This window comes from Gorilla gorilla, chromosome 3 (assembly GCF_029281585.2).
Source record: "Gorilla gorilla gorilla isolate KB3781 chromosome 3, NHGRI_mGorGor1-v2.1_pri, whole genome shotgun sequence".
Classification (NCBI taxonomy): Eukaryota; Metazoa; Chordata; class Mammalia; order Primates; family Hominidae; genus Gorilla; species Gorilla gorilla.
This window is the reverse complement of record NC_073227.2, coordinates 68,741,686-68,761,097: the sequence shown is the minus strand read 5'-3', so window position 1 is coordinate 68,761,097 and position 19,412 is coordinate 68,741,686.

Sequence of the window (19,412 nt, the reverse complement as noted above, 5' to 3'; positions counted from 1 at the left end):
TTGTGATTTTTGTACATTGATTTTGTATCCTGAGACTTTGCTGAAGTTGCTAACCAGCTTAAGGAGATTTTGGGCTGAGACAATGGGGTTTTCTAGATATACAAGCATGTCATCTGCAAACAGGGACAATTTGACTTCCTCTTTTCCTAATTGAATGCCCTTTATTTCCTTCTCCTGCCTGATTGCCCTGGCCAGAAATTCCAACCCTATGTTGAATAGGAGTGGTGAGAGAGGGCATCCCTGTCTTATGCCAGTTTTCAAAGGGAATGCTTTTAGTTTTTGTCCATTCAGTATGATATTGGCTGTGGGTTTGTCATAGATAGCTCTTATTATTTGGAGATATGTCCCATCAATATGTAATTTATTGAGAGTTTTTAGCATGAAGTGTTGTTGAATTTTGTGAAAGGCCTTTTCTGCATCTATTGAGATAATCGTGGTTTTTGTCATTGGTTCTGTTTATATGCTGGATTCGTTTATTGATTTTTGTATCTTGAACCAGCCTTGCATCCCAGGGATGGAGCCCACTTGATCATGGTGGATAAGCTTTTTGATGTATTGCTGGATTTGGTTTGCCAGTATTTTATTGAGGATTTTTGCATCAATGTTCATCAAGGATATTGGTCTAAAATTCTCTTTTTTTGTTGTGTCTCTGCCAGGCTTTGGTATCAGGATGATGCTGGCCTCATAAAATGAGTTAGGGAGGATTCCCTCTTTTTCTATTGATTGGAATAGTTTCAGAAGGAATGGTACCAGCTCCTCCTTGTACCTCTGGTAGAATTCAGCTGTGAATCCATCTGGTCCTGGACTTTTTTTGGTTGGTAAGCTATTAATTATTGCCTCAATTTCAGAGCCTGTTATTGGTCTATTCAGAGATTCAACTTCTTCCTGTTTTAGTCTTGGGAGAGTGTATGTGTCGAGGAATTTATCCATTTCTTCTAGATTTTCTAGTTTATTTGCATAGAGGTGTTTATGGTATTCTCTGACGGTAGTTTGTATTTCTGGCTTCCCTGACTTCTACACATTTAGATGACGGTAGCAACTCCTTCCTGACCCTTAACCAGTTGTGACAACCGAAACCTGTCTCCAGACATGTTTAAATGTCTTTGAGGGGTTGAGAAGCATTGATGTGAAGTGACGTGCTAATAGTAGATGACAAATAACTGGCAGTTAGGCATGATAAGTTTTTGTGAGTATACTGCATGTAGCACAGTGGTTAACAGATGCAGCCAAGTAATGTGTCTGATGACCGGTGTTTTCCTATTCCTTTTTTCAATTCAGAAAATTTCTCAGCCAACATTTTTTCAAACATTTACTGTCTTCTATTCTGTCAATATTTCTCTTTAGTATGCCAATTAAATGAATGTTGAAACTTTTTGTGTGTCTTCCACACCACTTAACCTCACATAGCTTTCTCTGTATCCCACCATATTCTGTTCTGAATGATTTCTGCCAAGCTCTTTTCCATTTAGGGGTTCTGTTCTCAGGGAATTCTTTTATCTTAGCTGAGTAATTTTTAAAAATTGCTATGAATATAATTTTTATTTTCAAAATTCGGTTTGTTTTCCACATCTGCCTTCTTTAATATTCATTCCTTTCTTTCTAATGTTGCTTAATTTTTATTCCCTTCATTGGATATCATAAAATAACAATAATATTTTAAAGTCTTTTAGATTGCTCTATTGTTGATGATCCTTCAGTCTCTGCTGTTTTTTTAAATTAATTAATTAATATATTTATTATACTTTAAGTTCTAGTGTACATGTGCAGAACGTGCAGGTTTGATACATAGGTATACATGTGCCATGTTGTTTTGCTGCACCCATCGACTCATCATTTATATTAGGTATTTCTCCTAATGCTATCCCTCCCCAGCCCCCGACCCCCTGACAGGCCCCAATGAGTGATGTTCCCCGCCCTGTGTCCTGGTGATCTCATTGTTCAATTCCCAGCTATGAGTGAGAACATGCAGTGTTTGGTTTTCTCTCCTTGTGATAGTTTGCTGAGAATGATGGTTTCCAGCTTCATCCATGTCCCTGCAAATGACATTAACTCATCCTTTTCTATGGCTGCATAGTATTCCATGGTGTATATGTGCCACATTTTCTTAATCCAGTCTATCACTGATGGACATTTGGGTTGGTTCCAAGCCTTTGCTATTGTGGATAGTGTCACAATAAACATACATGTACATGTGTTTTTATAGTAGCATGATTTGTAATCCTTTGGGTATATACCCAGTAATGGGATTGCTGGGTCAAATGGTATTTCTAGTTCTAGATCCTTGAGAAATCGCCACACTGTCTTACACAATGGTTAAACCAATTTACATTCCCACCAACAGTGTAAAAGTTTTCCTATTTCTCCACATCCTCTCCAGCATCTGTTGTTTCCTGACTTTTTAATGATCGCCATTCTAACTGGTGTGAGATGGTATCTCATTGTGGTTTTGATTTGCATTTCTCTGATTACCAGTGATGATGAGCATTTCTTCATGTGTCTGTTGGCTGCCTAGATGTCTTCATTTGAGAAGTGTCTGTTCATATCCTTTGCCCACTTTTTGATGGGGTTGTTTGTTTTTTTCTTGTAAGTTTGTTTGAGTTCTTTGTAGATTCAGGATATTACCCTTTGTCAGATAGGTAGATTGCAAAAGTTTTCTCCCATTCTGTAGGTTTCCTATTCACTCTGATGGTAGTTTCTTTTGCTGTGCAGAAGCTCTTTCATTTAATTAGATCCCATGTGTCTATTTTGGTTTTTGTTGCCACTGCTTTTGGTGTTTTAGTCATGAAGTCCTTGCCCATGTCTATGTCCTGAATGGTATTGCCTAGGTTTTCTTCTAGGGTTTTATGGTTTTAGGTCTAACATGTAAGTCTTTAATCCATCTTGAATTAATTTTTGTATAAGGTGTAAGGAAGGGATCCAGTTTCAGCTTTCTACACATGGCTAGCCAGTTTTTCGAGCACCATTTATTAAATTGGGAATCCTTTCCCCATTTCTTGTTTTTGTCAGGTTTGTCAAAAATCAGATGGTTGTAAATGTGTGGCATTATTTCTGAGGACTCTGTTCTGTTCCATTGATTTATATCTCTGTTTTGGTACAAGTACCATGCTGTTTTGGTTACTGTAGCTTGTAGTAGAGTTTGAAGTCAGGTAGTGTGATGCTTCCAGCTTTGTTCTTTTTGCTTAGGATTGTCTTGGCAATGCAGGCTCTTTTTTTGTTCCATATGAACTATAAATCAGTTTTTTTCCAATTCTGTGAAGAAAGTCATTGGGTCACTGGTAGCTTGATGGGGATGGCACTGAATCTATAAATTACTTTGAGCAGTATGGCCATTTTTACGATATTGATTCTTCCTATCCATAAGAATGGAATATTCTTCCATTTGTTTGTGTCTTCTTTTATTTCGTTAAGCAGTGGTTTTTAGTTCTTCTTGAAGAGGTCTTTCACATTCCTTGTAAGTTGGATTCCTAGGTATTTTATTCTCTTTGAAGCAATTGTGAATGGGAGTTCACTCATGAATTGGCTCTCTGTTTGTCTGTTATTGGTGTATAAGTATGCTTGTGATTTTTGCACATTGATAATATATCCTGAGATTTTGTCGAAGTTGCTTAACAGCTTAAGGAGAATTTGGGCTGAGACGATGGGGTTTTCTAAATATACAATCATGTCATCTGCAAACAGGGGCAATTTGACTTCCTCATTTCTTAATTGAATACCCTTTATTTCTTTCTGGTGCCTGATTGCCCTGGCCTAAACTTCCAACACTGTGTTGAATACAAGCGGTGAGAGAGGGATTACTTATCTTGTTCTGGTTTTCAAAGGGAATGCTTCCAGTTTTTGCCCATTCAGTATGATATTGTCTGTGGGTTTGTCATAAATAGCTCTTATTATTGTTGAGATACGTTCCATCAATATCTAGTTTATTGAGAGTTTTTAGCATGAAGTGTTGTTGAATTTTTTCGAAGGCCTTTTCTGCATCTATTGAGATAATCATGTGGTTTTTGTCATTGGTTCTGTTTATGTGATGTTTTACGTTTATTGATTTGTGTATGTTGAAGCAGCCTTGCATCCCAGAGATGAAGCCTTCTTGATCGTGGTGGATAAAATTTTTGATGTGTTGCTGGATTCAGTTTGCCAGTATTTTATTGAGGATTTTTGCATTGATGTTCATCAGGGATATTGGCTTTAATTCTCTTTTTTTCTTGTGTCTCTGCCAGGCTTTGGTATCAGGATGATGCAGGCCTCATAAAATGAGTTAGGGAGGATTCCCTCTTTTTCTATTGATTCGAATACTTTTGGAAGGATTGCTACCAGCTTCTCTTTCTACCTCTGGTAGAATTCGGCTGCGAATTCTTCTGGTCCTGGACTTTTTTTGGTTGGCAGGCTATTAATTTTTGCCTCAATTTCAGAGCCTGTTATTGGTCTATTCAGAGATTCAACTTCTTCCTGGTTTAGTCTTGGGAGTGTATGTTTCCAGGAATTTATCCGTTTTTCTAGATTTTCTAGTTTATTTGAGTAGAGTTGTTTATAGTATTCTCTGATGGTAGTTTGTATTTCTGTGGGATCGGTGGTGATATCCCCTTTATCATTTTTTATTGCGTCTATTTGATGCTTCTCTCTTTTCTTCTTTATTAGTCTTGCTAGCAGTCTATCAATTTTATTGATCCTTTCTAAAAGCCAGCTCCTGGATTCATTGATTTTTTGAAGGGTTTTTTGTGTCTCTATCTCCTTCAGTTCTGCTCTGATCTTAGTTATTTCTTGCCTTCTGCTGCTTTTGAATTTTTTTCCTCTTGCTTCTCTAGTTCTTTCAATTTTGATGTTAGGGTGTTGATTTTAGATCTTTCCTGCTTTCTCTTGTGGGCATTTAGTGCTGTACATTTCCCTCTACACGCTGCTTTAAATGTGTCCCAGAGATTCTGGTACATTGTGTCTTTGTTCTCATTGGTTTCAAAGAACATCTTTATTTCTGCCTTCATTTTATTATTTACCCAGTAGTCATTCTGGAGCAGGTTGTTCAGTTTCCATATAGTTGTGTGGTTTTGAGTAAGTTTCTTAATCCTGATTTCTAATTTGATTGCACGGTGGTCTGAGAGACAGTTTGTTGTGATTTCTGTTCTTTTACATTTGCTGAGGAGTGTTTTACTTCCAATTATGTGGTCAATTTTAGAATAAGTGTGATGAGGTGCTGAGAAGAATGTATATTCTGTTGATTTGGGGTGGAGAGTTTTGTAGATGTCTATTAGGTCTACTTGTTGCAGAGCTGAGCTCAGGTCCTGGATATCCTTGTTAAACTTCTGTCTCATTGATCTGTCTAATATTGACAGTAGGGTGTTAAAGTCTCCCATTATTATTGTGTGAGAGTCTAAGTCTCTTTGTAGGTCTCTAAGGGCTTGCTTTATGAATCTGGGTGCTCCTGTATTGGGTGCATATATATTTAGGATAGTTAGGTCTTCTTGTTGAATTGGTCCCTTTACTATTATGTAGTGGCCTTCTTTGTCTCTTTTGATCGTTGTTGGTTTAAAGCGTGTTTTATCAGGGACTAGGATTGCAACCCCTGTTTTTTTTCTGCTTTCTATTTGCTTGGTATGTCTTCCTCCATACCTTTATTTTGAGCCTATGTGCGTCTTTGCACATGAGATGGGTCTCCTGAATACAGCACACTGATGGGTCTTGACTCTTTATCCAATTTGCCAGTCAGTGTCTTTTAAATGGGGCATTTAGCCCATTTATATTTAAGGTTAATATTGTTATGTGTGAATTTGATCCTGTCATTATGTTGTTGCTGGCTATTTTGCCCATTAATTGATGCAGTTTCTTCCTAGCCTCTATGGTCTTTACAATTTGGCATGTTTTTGCAGTGGCTGGTTCTGGTTGTTTCTTTCCATGTTTAGTGCTTCCTTCCGGAGCTCTTGTAAGGCAAGCCTAGCGGTGACAAAAATCTCTCAGCATTTGCTTGTCTGTAAAGGATGTTATTTATCCTTCACTTATGAAGCTTAGTTTGGCTGGATATGAAATTCTGGGTTGAAAATTCTTTTCTTTAAGAATGTTGAATATTGGCCCCCACTCTCTTGTTGCCTGCGGGGTTTCTGCTGAGAGATCTGCTGTTAGTCCGATGGGCTTCCCTTTGTGCGTAACTAGACCTTTCTCTCTGGCTGCCCTTAGCACTTTTTCCTTCATTTCCACTTTGGTGAGTCTGACAATTATGTGTTTTGGGGTTCCTCTTTTCAAGGAGTATCTTTGTGGTGTTCTCTGTATTTCCTGAATTTGAATGTTAGCCTGCCTTGCTAGGTTGGGGAAATTCTCCTGGATAATATCCTGCAGAGTGTTTTCCACCTTGGTGCCATTCTCCCCATCACTTGCAGGTACAACAATCAGACATAGATTTGGTCTTTTCACATAGTCCCATATTTCTTGGAGGCTTTGTTCATTTCTTTTTACTCTTTTTTCTCTAAACTTCTCTTCTTGCTTTATTTCATTAATTTGATCTTCAATCACTGTTACCCTTTCTTCCATTTGATTGAATTTGCTATTGAAGGTTGTGCAAGCATCACGAAGTTCTCGTGCCATTGTTTTCAGCTCCATCAGGTCGTTTAAGTTCTTTTCTACACTGTTTATTCTAGTTAGCCATTCATTTAATCTTTCTTCAAGTTTTTTAGCTTCCTTGTGATGGGTTTGAACATCCTCCTATAGCTAGGAGATGTTTATTTTTACTGACCTTCTGAAACCTACGTCTGTCAACTCGCCAGAGTCATTCTCCGTCCAGCTTTGTTCCATTGCTAGTGAGGAGCTGTGATCCTTTGTAGGAGAAGAGTGCTCTGGTTTCTAGAATTTTCAGCTTTTCTGCTCTGGTTTCTCACCATCTTTGTGGTTTTTGTGTACCTTTTGTCTTTGATGTTGGTGACCTACAGATGGGGTTTTGGTGTAGATGACCTTTTTGTTGATGTTGATGCTATTCCTTTCTGTTTGTTAGTTTTCCTTCTAACAGTCAGGTCCCTCAGCTGCAGGTCTGTTGAAGTTTGCTGGAGGTCCACTTCAGACCCTGTTTTCCTGGGTATCACCAGCGGAGGCAGCAAATATTTCAGAAGAGGAAATATTGCTGCCTGATCCTTCCTCTGGAAGCTTTGTCCCAGAGGGGCAGCTGCCTATATGAGGTGTCTGTCGGCCTCTACTGGGAGGTTTCTCCCAGTTAGGTGACACAGGGATCAGGGACTCACTTGAGGAGGCAGTCTGTCCATTCTCAGAGCTCAAACACTGTGCTGGGAGAACCACTGCTCTCTTCAAAGCTGTCAGACAGAGACGTTTAAGTCTGCATAAGTTGTCTGCTGCCTTTTGTTCAGCTATGCCCTGCCCACAGAGGTGGAGTCTCGAGGCAGTAGGCCTTGTTAAGCTGTGGTGGGCTCTGCCCAGTTCAAGCTTCCTGGCCACTTTGTTTACCTACTCAAGCCTCAGCAATGGCGGACACCCCTCCCCCAGCCAGGCTGCTGCCTCACAGTTCAATCTCAGACTGCTGTGTTAGCAGTGAGCAAGGCTCCGTGGGCGTGAGACTTGCCGAGCCAGGCACGGGAGAGAATCATCTTGTCTGCTGCTTGCTAAGACCTTGGGAAAAGTGCAGTATTTGGGTGAGAGTGTCCCATTTTTTCCAGGTATAGTCTGTCATGGCTTCCTTTCGCTAGGAAAGGGAAATCCCCCAACCCCTTGCACTTCCCGGGTGAGGCAACACCCTGCCCTGCTTCAGCTCATCCTCCATGGGCAGCACCCACTGTCCAACCAGTCCCAGTGAGATGAACAAGGTACCTCAGTTGGAAATGCAGAAATCACCCGTTTTCTGCATCGATCACGCTGGGAGCTGCAGAGCAGAGCTGTTCCTAATTGGCCATCTTGGAATGCCCCCTGGTCTCTGCTAACTATTTATGACAACGTATTTTCTTATGTACTTTATAATTTTTGTCAGCTCCTTTTTGATGGGATTATTTACTTTTGTGGTTTTATATATAGAGTTGACCCTATTAATAATTTCATGGTTACTTCTGAGGTAGACTTATATATTCATTCATTCTGGTTGTGTTTTTATGTTAGTTTTTTAGCTCAAGGCCTCCATGCAAGTAAAGAAAGAATTTGTGTCTCACACACTTATGAGATGTAAGCTGGGAAATCTTATTTTCTGAGTTAGATTTTTTGCATTCAAGGCTCAGGGCAGATAGCTCATTTTTGTGTTATGTCCTTAGTGAGTGAAACTTTTTCAAAGATATTTACTTGACTTCTGATTTTATTCAGAGACACTAATATCAGTTTCTTATTTGTATATTAATACCTCAGACACTGTCGTAGTCTGCTTTGTGCTGTTGTAACAGAATACCGCAGACTAGGTAATTTACAATGAACAGAAATTTATCTGGCTCGCCCCGTCCGGGAGGTGAGGGGCGCCTCTGCCCAGCCGCCCCTACTGGGAAGTGAGGAGCCTCTCTGCCCGGCCAGCCGCCCCGTCCGGGAGGGAGGTGTGGGGGTCAGCCTCCCGCCCGGCCAGCCGCCCCGTCCGGGAGGTGAGGGGCGCCTCTGCCCAGCTGCCCCTACTGGGAAGTGAGGAGCCCCTCTGCCCGGCCAGCCGCCCCGTCCGGGAGGGAGGTGGGGGGGTCAGCCCACCGCCCGGCCAGCTGCCCCATCCGGGAGGGAGGTGGGGGGGTCAGCCCCCCGCCCGGCCAGCTGCCCCATCCGGGAAGGAGTTGGGGGGGTCAGTCCCCCGCCCGGCCAGCCGCCCCGTCCGGGAGGGAGGTGGGGGGGTCAGCCCCCTGCCCAGCCAGCCGCCCCGTCCGGGAGGTGAGGGGCACCTCTGCCCGGCCACCACCCCGTCTGGGAGGTGTACCTAACAGCTCATTGATAACGGGCCATGATGACAATGGCGGTTTTGTGGAATAGAAAGGGGGGAAAGGTGGGGAAAAGATTGAGAAATCGGATGGTTGCCGTGTCTGTGTAGAAAGAAGTAGACATGGGAGACTTTTCATTTTGTTCTGTACTAAGAAAAATTCTTCTGCCTTGGGATCCTGTTGATCTGTGACCTTACCCCCAACCCTGTGCTCTCTGAAACATGTGCTGTGTCCACTCAGGGTTAAATGGATTAAGGGCGGTGCAAGATGTGCTTTGTTAAACAGATGCTTGAAGGCAGCATGCTCGTTAAGAGTCATCACCACTCCCTAATCTCAAGTACCCAGGGACACAAACACTGCGGAAGGCCGCAGGGTCCTCCGCCTAGGAAAACCAGAGACCTTTGTTCACTTATCTGCTGACCTTCCCTCCACTATTGTCCTATGACCCTGCCAAATCCCCCTCTGCGAGAAACACCCAAGGATGATCAATAAAAAAATAAAAAAATAAAAAAAATCAAAAAAACCTAATAACCCAATTTAAAATGGGAAAGGGATCTGACTAAACATTTCTCCAACAAAGACATATAGATGGTGAATAAACACATGAAAAGAGGCTCAACATCGTTAGCATCAGGGAAACGGAAATTGAAACCACAATACTACTTGAAATACTACTTCATATCCACTAGGATGGCTGGAATTGAAAAAAAGATAACAAGTATATACTCAAGATAAATGAAAACATATGTCCACACAAAAGCTTGCTCATGAATTGTCATAGAAACATTCTTCACAATATCCAAAAGTGGAAGCAACCCAAATGTCCATCAACTGATGAATGGATAAACAAAGTAATATTCTGTATGATGGAATTTTAATTGGCATATTTGGTAATAAAAAGGAATCAAGTACCGATACATCCTACAACATGGATACATCTTGAAAATGCTATGCTAAATGAAAGAGGTCAGTCACAAAAGACCAGATATTAAATGATACCATTTTTATGAAATGTCCAGAGAGGCAAATCTATAGAGACAGAAAGCACATTAGCAGTTGCCGAGGGTGGGGAGGACGGGGGGAAATGGGCAGTGACTGCCCTAGGGTATGAGTTTCTTTTTGGAGTGATGAAATGTTCTAAAATTGTGGTGATGCTTGCACAATTCTATGAATATAGTAAAAACCATTGAATTGCACACTTTAAAAAAAAAAAAAAAAGAAATTTATCTGGCTCACAGTTCTGGAGGCTGAGAAGTCAAAGAGCATGTTGCCAGCATCTGGCAAGGGCTTTTGGGCTGCATCATCTCATGGCAGAGGTGGAAGGACAAGAAAGGGTGAGAGCAAGAGAGAAAGAAGGCCTAGCTCACTTTTATAACAATCCTCCCTAAGATAATCTACTCCTGCAATAGTAACATTAATCCATTCATGTAGGCAGAGCCCTCATGACCTAATCACCTCTTACTGGGTCATATCTCCCAACACTATTGCAATGAGGATTAAGTTTCTAACACATCAACTTTGGGGAACACAGTCAAACATAGTAGACACTAACAATTCCATTATACTAATCTGACTTCAATACCCTGTTACAACTGTGTATCTGCTTTTTATTTCTGATACCTGCCGAACAATTAAATTTCTTGATTTTGATCTTTACTATTCATTTACTTTTTAAAACAAAACTTAGATTTTTGACCTTTGGCCGAAGTATACAAAATTTCAGTTGGATAGGAGAAATAAGTTCAAGAGACCTGTTATACATCATGGGGTGACTACAGTTAATAACAATATAATTTATGCTTAACAATAGCTAAGACAGTAGATCTTAAGTGTTCTCACCACAAAAAGGTAAGTGTGTAAGGTAATATGTATGGTAATTAGCTTGATTTATCCATTTCATAATCTATACATATATAAAAACTTTGTTATGCACCATAGATATTTTTGTCAACTAAAACATAAATATTTGAAAACTGCTTTTTTTTTTCAAATCCAGAATTTCTATGTTTTTATAGTAGTAGAGATGTTGGTTTCCTATATCAGCTTAGCCTACCATCTTGACTAATGTTCTTATTTAATCTTAATAAACCTCAGTTTTCTTATCTGCAATACTGAGATAAAGATGGTATCTACATTGTAGGGTTGTCGTGAGGATTAAATGAGATAACAAATTTAAAACACTTATTTACTGAACACATAGTAATTGCTTAGTGCATTATATTATCATGTAAATCAGCTGCTATTATCATGTAAATAATGTACATCAGCCAAATTTCAGATACTCAATAATTTATCACTATAATCTATAATTATGGTTATTAGTATGGGTCCTCAGATCCATTCATGATTGGGAACTATATCAAGAATTCAGAAGACCTAGCAAATAGTGCCAAAACTATCCAAGTATATCTATAATCTACAAGTCACAGTTGTTTTGAGAATCACTGAAATAAATACTTTGAGGATAGTGGTTTTGCCTCCAACCGGACATTTGACAATGTTTGGGAGGCATTTTTGATAATCATGATTTGTGGGGCAGTAAGCTAGTGGCATCTAGTGGGTAGAAGTAAGTGGTGCTATTAAACATCCTATAATGCATGGTATAGCCTCCTACAACAAAGAATTACCTAGCCCAAAATTTCAATGGTGCTGAGGCTGAGAAACCCTGAATTCATTTATTAAACCTCTTCATGTTTCAAATTCAGTTTATTTTTAAACTAGGTATTTCAAAAAGATTGTGAGTTGTACTGTTCACTGAATTAATAGTTGGATGTTAATTGTAAGTTGGTGACCAAAGACGTCAGTCTGGTTCAGGGGAGATTTTCACACAACCAAAGATTTCTTTGGCATTCAAAGGAGTAGAGCAGTTACCAAATTTACATTTCTATGTAGCAAAGAACAAAAATGAAAATATATTAATGGAAACAACACAATAACAATATCAATAATGCAACAACTCACATACAGACACTTACACGTACAAATAAGCACACAGCCATACACACAAAAGTCAATGGAGTTGGAGTGAGACTTTCAGAGACAATGTGAAATTAGCTAGGGACATTTAAATCCTGGAGTAGATAGCATCTAACATTTATACTGCTAAAATTTCTGAATTTGTTATCAATGTGAAATTGAGTTCCTCCAGGAATCTCTCTCTTCCCTAACTCTCTGAAGCCTCTGTTTAAAAGTCTTTTCACCATATTTTAATTTTCTATTTTTGTATCTCTCTCATTTTCTAGACATATTTAAGGGCAAATATCCTGTTTTACTCATTTTCTTATCAGCAGCATTAATCGTGGAGCTTGATACATAGAAGACACTCAATAAATGTTTGAGGTAAAGAATGAATAAGTGAATGATTAACACCTCCCTGGGTTTATCCATATTTATAGTGATATTTAAGGATACACACCAACTAAGGTAGGCATCACAGAATGCATTCAGTAGCTACAAAATGGAATTGAAAATGCAAGGATAAATGGAAGCCCACTCTCAAATGACATAACAGGGTTGTGCGGGATTGGAAAACAATGTCAACAAACTAAAAAACTTGATGTAAAGCAATCTAAAATGAAATTTAAACAAAGACTGAAGTAATTCCTGTTGTCTCAGAATCAGACAAACACCACTAGGCTCTGCAAATAGCAATGGCAGCCCCAAAGCCAAGAACACACTTTGCTTATGTGTGTGCTGATGGTGTCTTTGGTTTATAATTGTGTGAGCCAACCAGCCTGGCTTCTCCCAGTCAGATTAACACAGCATCCAGCATATTGTACTTTCTATAAAACAGATATACATATTTAAATAACAGCATCACATCTCTAACAAACAAATCATCTATTGCCACTATTTGTATGCTCAATTTAGGAAAAGCTGTAATGTCAACTTAGAAATAGAGAAATATACATCTGAGCGGAAACATTTTTTGTCTGTTTAAATAATTTTCAACCTTTTCCATTGATTTTTGAAATCCTAATATTTTGTGCCTTCTTTAATGACAATGACATAATATATTCTCACTTAAGATGCTGCCGTAGTTTCATCTGGAGATCTTTTCTTTGTCTTATAGATGAGGAAACTGAGACTTAAAAAGATGAAGCAATTGACCCCAGACATAACAATTAGAAAGTGACGAAACAGAGATTGAAGCCCAGGTCTTTCTGGCTCTGTATCTTGGCATTGTCTCCTGTGCCTAGTGTTTACCAAATTTCCAGTTTTTTGACAAACTTCTCCATATTGGGACTTTGCATTTTCCACTTTTAGTTATTCATTGCAAAACATACTTGAATATAAAAGTTTCCATTTTAAATTAGAATAATTCAGAAATTACTCACACTATACAACACTGTACTATACACTATATAGTGTAGAAGAAAGTCCTGTCTTTCCTAAGACAATTTTGTTCCTTTCATGAATGTTTCGACAAATATACAGATAGTTCGTATGATAATCAACCAAAAGTATCTCCTTCAAATTCTTTTATTTTAAAATTACAAGTAAAATATAGATATATTCTTGTAAAAGATTCAAATGACATAGAAAAAGCAAAGTCCTCTCCCATTTTTAGTCCCATCTCCAAAAGCAGCCACCTGAGCCAGTTATTAATCTAGATTCCTCAGCAACAAATCCACCTCCCCTTACTCTGCTTTTGATGTGCAGCTGGGCTGTGACTCCGCCAACAATATCCCCAGATTGCTTTACCAGATGGCTTCCTGGAAGTTTTTTTCCAGCAGAAAGTGGGAGGAGGGGAGAAGGGACTTCCCAGCTTTTTCCCATTCCTGTCAGTGTTAGTCTCACCAGTGGAATTTGCCCCGGTCTCTATGCCCTTTTGGCAACCCCAGGACCTTCCTTAGGGACTCCTCAGAAGTGCAGCTGAAACAGTTGGGGCTCCCTCCACAAATGTCTGAGCACACTCCTCTGGGGCCTCCTTTATATGTCTAGATTCCTGTAACCCTGCCTTTTCCTTTTTGTTTTCCCAGACCTAGGATGGTAGCTCTTTCCTGCAGTTATTTTCTCTGGTTTCCCTCAGTGTTTCTGCTGTGTTCTCTCAGTCCTCTAATTCTTGTGTTAAATCTCCTCTGTTTGCAATGTAATAAATTATTTTTCTACATTCCTGACTGAACTCTGACATATATATCACCACGATCATATTGACTTACACCCCTACACATAGTTTTCTTTCTATTTTTATTTCCAATTTAATATTTTGTGATTTTTATAAATGGTTATTTCTGTATGCAAAGAAAGTGAAGTGTGATAATATTAGAAAAAAGTAACAAGTACAAAGCTGTGAAAGAGAAGATAATACTGCCACTGATAGACGCACGCTTTCAGAAGAAGAAAAGTTGAATGGAGTTTCCAGGTCATAGTCTGATTTCATCTTCCTTGAGTTTCCAGGCACTCCTTCTGGGAAGGTAAGTGGACAAGGTCACAAATTAGTCCTGGGAGATGTAGGCTCACCACAATGGGTAATCCAGGGTTGTATTGATCCAGCTACTGGTTATTTAGTAGGAGTATAGTCAGGGGTTGTGGGCTGCTCTGCATTTTCTGATGTGAAGTTTACCTGAGCCAGCTTCTAGGTCTCCGAAGTGTGCCAAAGCAGAACTTCTTTGAGGGTGCCATGAATGTCCTCAGGTGATCCAGTCAGAAGGGAAGGAAGAAAAGGGCAGGAGCTTCACCAGCACATGGTCTATCAAGTCATCCTAGCACATGGCCCATCAAGTCATCCTAGTAATGACTGCACAACACTCAGTAACTTTTGCATGCACGCCTCGGACCTGGTCTGGGTACTAAGGCAGCTGTCTTCCTGGAGTCTTCATTCACCATTATCCTGGAATTCCTTTTGCTTCTCTCTTTGTTGAGGTTTCCATTTTCTACATCCCATAACTTCCTTTTTCTTGGATTATTCCCTCTGTTTAGTGGGGCATCCTTCAGTAGCTTCTCAAGAAACGGTGCATGAGAAGTAAATATTTCTGACATTGATTATCCAGTAATAATTTTATTCTACTCTCATATTTGATTGATAGTTTGTTCAAGATAGAAATATAGATTGGAAATAATTTTTCTTCATAATTTTAATGACATTTTCCCACTATTTTTTAGTGTCCAGTATTGCCGTGAGAGATCTGAGCCATTCTGATTTCTATTCTTTTCATATTAGCTGTTTTTCCTCTCAGAAAGCTTGTGGAATCTTCTCTTTTCTTCCAATGTTCTGAAATTTTATATGTGCCTCAATGTAATCTATTTGTGCAGATTGTGGGCCCTTTGAGTTTTGGAGACTCATGTCTTGAGTTCTGAAAAATGTTCTTGAATTATTTATTCAATGATTTCCTTTTTTCCATTTTTATCCAATTTCCTTTCCTGGAACTCTTATTACAGTATATCTTTTTTTTTCTAATTTTTAAATATTTTATGTTCTATTTTCCACTTTTTTTTTAACTTTACTTCCGTGAGATTTTTCTCTGCTTTCTGAGTCATTTTTTCTTTTCCATCTCCGTCCTTGGCTATTTCTGAAAAGATCATTAAATACACCACTTCCTGTGCCTGAACAGCCTTCTCAGCTTGCTTCTTGCCTCTAGAAAGTTGAGGCCCTTGAGGTCCTTTTACATCTTGAACAGGCTCATGCACTTTTAGGTTAGGGTGTGGCTCTCTTGAATATTCAGCATTTATAAACATTCAAATGCATTTTTATGTATTTGCTTCCATTTTCTTATGCATGAAAAAACTACACCCACAATTATTTTGAAGACCTGCCTGTCTCTCTAGAGACAGGTTACAGGTTCTAGCATATCAGGCTTGTGTGGGATCATAGTCTTAAAGTCCATTGCCTACGGACTTTGAGTATTGTTTGAAAGTGTTCTAAAGCCATTGTGATTCCCAATACTTTACATACAAGTTTTCCTCTTTCTTCTCTAGAAGTTTGTGAAATCTCCTCTTTGTCTCCCATGTTCTACATATGTGCTTTCCTGACTCTCTGCTAAGAATGAAGCTCCACAACAACTTTTCTGTGGGATTTACTTGGATGTTCCATAGGCAGGTTAAACACCACTTGTCAAAAACACATCTTCCTCTCGTCTTTGACCTGAACCCTGCTCCTTTGCCTGTATTCCAGCTATTCTTTATTTCTACTGCCATCTATCATTTATCTGGGGCTAACACTAGGTCTCGTTCATAGCTTCTCTGTACCCCTCATTGCACATACTGTTAGGACCATAATCTGATTATTTCTATGTTTGCCTACAAATTTATTGAGTTTCTGTCTCTTCTTGTTTAACTACTATAAGCTGTAAACTCCTCTCTCCTTGACTACTGTAACAACCTCCTCATGGATGATTCTGCTACATGACTTGGACTCTTAGCAAAGTTGCTGGTTATTCATCTAAATAGAACTCTGACCTTGGCCTCTGCTTATGAGCTTCAAACTTCTGACTGTTTACAAAGTGAAATAGAGGCTCCTCAACAAGACACTTGAGGTCTTCCGTGAACTGATTCCTACCTACCTACCTGTCTCAGTCTACTTAGGTGTGATGGTTAATATTAGGGGTCAACTTGATTGGATTGATGGATGCCTAGTTAGCTGGTATAGTATTGATCTGGGTGTGTCTGTGAGGGTGTTGCCAGAGGAGATTGACTTTGAGTCAGTGGCCTGGGAGAGGAAGGCCCTCCCTCGTTGTAGGTGGGCACCATCCAATCAGCTGCCAGTGTGGTTAGAAAAAAAGAGGCAGAAGAAAGTGGGATAACTTTGCTTGCTGAGTCTTCTGTCTCTGTTTTTCTTTTTTCCATGCTGGACACTTGCTTCCATTCCTCCTACCCATGGACATCAGGCTCCAAATTCTTCAGCCTTTGGACTCTGGGACTTGCACCAGCAGCTTCCAGGGGGCCCTCGGGCGTTTGGCCACAGACCGAAGGCTGCACTGTTGACTTCCCTGATCTTGAGGCTTTTGGACTTGGAGCCATTTCTTGCTTCTCTCTTCCCCAACTTGCAGATGGCCTATCATGGGATTTTGCCTTGGAATCATGTAAGCCAGTTCTTTCTACTGGACTCCCTTTCATATATACATATATCCTACTGGTTCTGTCCCTGTGGGGAACCCTAACTAATACATTAGGCTATAATCAAATACCAGAGACTGCACAGCTTAAACAATAGACATTTACATCTCACTGTTTCAGAGGCCGAAAGTCTTAGATCAGGATGCCAACAAGGTCAAGTCCTGGTGAGGACTTGCTTCATGGTTTCCAGATGGCTACCCTCTTGCTGTCTCCTCATATGTCAGAGAAAATAAGCCCTGATATTCCTTCCTCTCTTTATAGTTACACTGATCTCATCATGGGAGCTCCACCCTCATGACCTAATTATCTCCCAAAGGTCCCACCTCCTAATACCATTACACTGGGGATTAGGGATTCAATATATGAATTTTGAAGGGATATAGATATTTAGTCCATAGCACTATCTCTTCCACTTTATGTCCTCCAGCTTCATGCTTATCATGCATTATAATTTACACTTAGGAAATTTGCAACCATGCGTTTGTCTCAACAAACGTCATACTGTTCCATACTTTGTATATTTGTTGATATTTTTTCTTCTGCCTTGGATGCCCACCCTCCCATTCATCACATGCATATTCTCAGAATTGAGTTCAGGCATTTCTCTAGGAAGCTTATTCTCAAGCCCCAAATTGGATCAATTTTCTTTTTCCTTTGATCCCTTAGTACCCCGGGTACACCTGTAGCTCAGCAAAGGCCCTAATATATTGCCTCTATCTGTATGTGATGTTCTTCTCATCTAGATTGTAAGCTCCTCAAGTACAGAGATTATATTGTTTATGTTTCTATACCTAGTCATGCAGTGTCTGGCTCATGGCAGACACTCAAAAAAGATTGTTACTAAACCAACTAAATATATTATTTTATTCATGTTGTTAATTTATGTTAACTACACCAAACTTTTTGAACATGTTGCTCGTATCTGTGCCTGTAGTTTATTTTCATTTTCTGTGTTGAGACACTTCATGTCCATGTTATAAATTCAAAACAGTTTTGACATCAACACTTTTTTTATAGTCTCAACTTCACATTTATAGCATGCATAAATTTATATAGTGAGACTAACGGGTCCCATTGCAGACATTAGAAAATTGTACTTAGGCTTTAGTAGTAGGGCATTACCCCAGTGGATTCTCAAATATTTACTGATGACTCAGTGAGAAGAGCTTAGATATGGCGGGCGGGGGGCGGGTACAGTATTGTGTCAAAGGTTAGTTGCTGATGTCAAGGCTAAATTGTGAAGCTTCTGGAATGTCTGTATTATTTACACCCTATAGAGCTGGTTTTGGAGAAGTGAAATATTAGATATCAATAGTTCTTAACGTAGATCTCCAAAGAGATGATAGCAAGCGAGAGGCCATCTTCTGGCAAGAGTGAAAGGAAAGTGAATTGTTTTAGAAAGCAAGTAATGTGTGGAAAATGCTTTTTCAACCTGAAGGTGATGCACAATTTTTTACTCTTGAAATCACTATGATTGTTCCTAGGGCCAGTTTGAAAGTTAATTGCCTGTATCAGCTCTACCAAATTACTAGGCCTGCCATATTCTCCCACGACTCAAGACCAACAAATTTCATATGCCATTTTTCATGGACTCTAGCAGCGATTGTTTCTGGCTAAAAGGTAACTTTGTCTCATATTCCTCTCCCTTCATCCTATTTTTGAACAGACCCTGCTATTTCTCTATAAGTGTGACTGAGGCCTGGCCAAAGTTAGTTCTGGTGAGAATAACCTTTTCAGTGAGGATCCAAGTAGAGCCAATCAAAGAATCCTTCCCTGGGATTTGTATATGGATGGTGTAGAGGGACAGTATCTTTTCAGTGGGTTTTTAAAGTAGGGCTTTTTGAGTTGCTCCTGGACAAATTTCTTGGTTGCAGTGAGGAAATATACTGATCATTTTGTGATAACATAGAATTAGAATAACACACAAAGAAAATCAAGGCTGAGAGATAGGGCAGGTGAGAGAGAACATCAGGTGTATTACTCAATTCCACTGTGTCTGAATCTAGTAACCTCTGAACTCATCAGGTCCATTAACTAATTCAATGTTTGTTGCTTATACTATTTCTAGTTGTTTCTCTTCCCTTTAACCTGAACATGTACTCACAAACATACCAGTCTTTTCTAGGATGTTTTGGCCACCAATCCCCCTTACCTCATTCTTTTTTCTTGGAAAAAGCATTTTCCACATATTGCTTGCTGTCTAAAATGATTAACTTTCCTTTCACTCTTGCCAGAAGATGGCCTCTTGCCTGCTGTCATCTCTTCGGAGATCTACGTTAAGAACTATTGATATCTAATATTTCACTTCTCCAAAACCAGCTCTATAGGGTATAAATAATACAGACATTCCAGAAGCTTCACAATTTAGCCTTGACATCAGCAACTACCCTTTGACACAATACTCTACCCGCCCCCCATATCTAAACTCTTCTCACTGAGCCATCAGTAAATATTCGAGAATCTACTGGGGTAATTCCCTACTACTGAAGCCTAAGTACT